General features: G+C 39.7%; 1 non-coding gene across 1 annotated transcript; it reads right to left on the bottom strand.

Moving 5' to 3' along the window:
* Window positions 1-2,296: 2,296 nt before the first annotated feature.
* Window positions 2,297-2,408, bottom strand: LOC116275503. Its single transcript, XR_004184634.1, has one exon. It is a non-coding gene; the product is annotated as a U6 spliceosomal RNA (small nuclear RNA).
* Between the last annotated feature and the right edge of the window lie 800 nt (window positions 2,409-3,208).

Here is a 3,208-nt window from a genome sequence, read left to right as displayed (position 1 = left end):
GCTACAGAGCGAGACTCCTTAAAAAAAAAAAAAAAAAATCCTTTAGGGATTAAAAATAATTTACGTAAATACTTTCCCTAGCAAACCATGTCTCTTGAGCAGTTGCTCAAGAGAGCATTCAGCTTTGTATTTCTATTTGCTGCCTCTGGCATTTTTACCGATTTGCAACAACTCAAATTCTCTGCCATTTCTGGACGAAGGAGTCCTACCTTCCAAACACTTTAGAAAATGTGCTCGGAGTCCCTTTTTCTCTGACAATTAAAATATTTCAAACTTATACCTCACACCCCATCATGTGCTCGTCATCCAGCACTTGACATCCCCGTCAGGACTTCTTTCTTCCTCTTTTGAACCCCCAAAATGTTCTGGTGTTATCAGCCACAAGAAAAACCGAAAACCTGACTTTCATACAAATATAACATGAATGTAGTGTTTAAGATTTCATATATCTCGCCTACTAAGTAAATTGGGAAAACCCCTTAAAAGATGAATTTGAAGAACAAACAACACATAATAGAAAGGCTGAAAATTGTATCTCAACTGAGTAAAATCTTAGGGTTAATGTAGACATGAATCACTTGAATTATTATCACTTTTCTATAACTTAACTTCTACCATCACAGAGCTTAGCCTAGTGAATAGAAAGTCAAAGGTGCATAGCTCTAAAAAAATCAGATACTTGCTAGAGGGTCTGCCAGACAACGCCAAGCACATCACTGAAAGGAAGGACCCAGTAATTTTTGTTGTCGATTTTTAAGTCTGACAATTCTTTCTGACACATATGACACCTTATAAAAGTTGCTTCGAAGTAAACATGGGAGAGTGTTAAAGGAGATGGAGTCTTGTTGTTTGTTTGTTTGTTTTGAGGTTATTTAGTTCTGACCTTAGTCTTCAGTTTGTCCATTTATACAACTGGGTGTGTATATATTTAATTTTAACGTTGTGGTCAGGCGGAACATTTAAAAATCTTTTATGTTTTCCTTGGTTTACATTCTTTCTAATGGACTCTTTATATTTCCAACATGAATAAAAATGAAACTATTATTTTACTTTTGTTCTGAATCTTTCTTCTATATCTCCCTACTTGATTATTTTTACTTAAAATATCAGATGTATTATGTGGTGTGAAGGGACTCCAAAATCAGCAAGGTCCGAATAAAGAATTTCTTTTCTTTTTTTTTGTTTTGTTTTGTTTTTTGAGACGGAGTCTTGCTCTGTCGCCCGGGCTGGAATGCAGTGGTGCCATCTCGGCTCACGGCAAGCTCCACCTCCCGGGTTCCACGCCATTCTCCTGCCTCAGCCTCCGGAGTAGCTGGAACTACAGGTGTCCGCCACCACGCCTGGGTATTTTTTTTTTTTGTATTTTTAGTAGCGAGGGGTTTCACCGTGTTAGCCAGGGTGGTCTCCATCTCCCAACCTCGTGATCCGCCCGTCTCCGCACCCGGCCCCGAATAAGGTATTTCTTAGGCTCAATACAATGTGCCAGTCAGTTGAGATGGTCAAAATCTAGCAGACCAGAGATATTCTCAAGGTTATTAAAGACCCCATAATTTGATTCAAGTAACTAACTCCATATTAATCTCTTCGGGGAAATTTTTGAAGCTTTCACTTGTAAAGATGTCTTTTAGGATAGAGAGCAGTAACAATATATTTTCTACAAACTCTATCAATGTACTTGAAAGAAGTCATTTTAAGAGCTCCTGAAGAGACCCTTTATACCATAAAAATGGTAGTTTGTGATGACACCTGTCTGCGCAAAAGTCACATAATTGTCTTGTAAGCTAGGGGTCAATGGAATAAAATATCTGATGCCCACTGGCACCCAAATCCTATGACATCAGTTTGTCTAGTGGGGGTAGAAGCCTACAAAAATTGGTACAGTTAGCCCTCCATGTCTGTGGGTTTTACATCTGTTGATTAAACCAATAGTGGATCAAAAAAATATATATTTTTAAAAAAGGATGGTTGCATCTATACTAAACATTACAGATTCTTATATTCTTGTCATTTTCCCTAATCAATACAGTTTAACAATTATTTACATAGCATGTACCTTGTATTTTAGGTATTATAAGTAATCTAGAGATAATTTAATGTATACAGGAGGATGTGCATAGGTCATATGCAAATACTACCCCATTTTACATAAGGAACTTGAGCGTGCATGGATTCTGGTATCCGTGGGAGATCCTAAATCAATCTCCCACAGATACCAAGGTACGACTCTATTTTTAAAGATCCTGAAGTGTGATTCTAATGTGCAAAGTTTGAGAACCACTGTTCTAGGCCATTTCCGTATCATTGGTTACTCTATTTTTTTAAAAAAATGTATGTCATCCTGCACAGGGGCCATGCTAATCTTCTCTGTATAGTTCCAATTTTTGTATATGTGCTGTCAAAGTGAACACAACTCTAATTGTTGCTTGCTTACATACAGTTTTTCACTATATATAAACAATCAAAGTCAATTTTTATAGTGTAAAGAAAACCCCTTATCACATAGTATAAGTCATATTTAACGCTACCCTCAAACAACGATTAAAGTAACCGTGTTTCTTCCCTAACATCAAGAATGCCAAAATGGGACGGGTGCAGTGGCTCACTCTTGTAATCCCAGCACTTTGGGAGGCAGAGATGGGCGGGTCACCTGAGGTCAGAAGTTTGAGACCAGTCTGGCCAACATGGTGAAACCCTGTCTCCACCAAAAATATTTTAAAAATTAGCCGGGTGTGGTGGCGGGTGCCTGTGATCCCAGCTACTCAGAAGGCTGAGGCAGGAGAATCGCATGAACCCGGCAGGCAGAGGTTGCAGTGAGCCAAGATCGCGCCATTGCACTCCAGCCTGGGTGACAGAGCCAGACTCTGTCTCAAAATAAAAATAAAAATATATTTTAAAAAAGGAATACCAAAATGTACAGTGAAGATAGTGTTTTAAATCTCGCCACTGGCACTGTGGCTCACGCCTGTAATCCCAGCATTTTGGGAAGCCGAGGTGGGCAGATCACCTGAGGTCAGGAGTTCGAGACCAGCCTGGCCAATATGGTGAAACCCCATCTCTATTAAAAATACAAAAATTAGCTGGGCGTGGTGGTAGGCGCCTGTAATCCCAGCTACTCAGGAGGCTGAGGCAGGAGAATCGCTTGAACCGGGGAGGAAGAGGTTGAAGTGAGCCGAGATCGCACCAATGCACTCCAGCCTGGGCAATAAGA

Source organism: Papio anubis, chromosome 6 (genome assembly GCF_008728515.1).
Source record: "Papio anubis isolate 15944 chromosome 6, Panubis1.0, whole genome shotgun sequence".
In the NCBI taxonomy this organism is placed as follows: Eukaryota; Metazoa; Chordata; class Mammalia; order Primates; family Cercopithecidae; genus Papio; species Papio anubis.
Note: the sequence above shows the minus strand (reverse complement) of the source record. Positions and strands in the feature narration are given on the sequence as shown.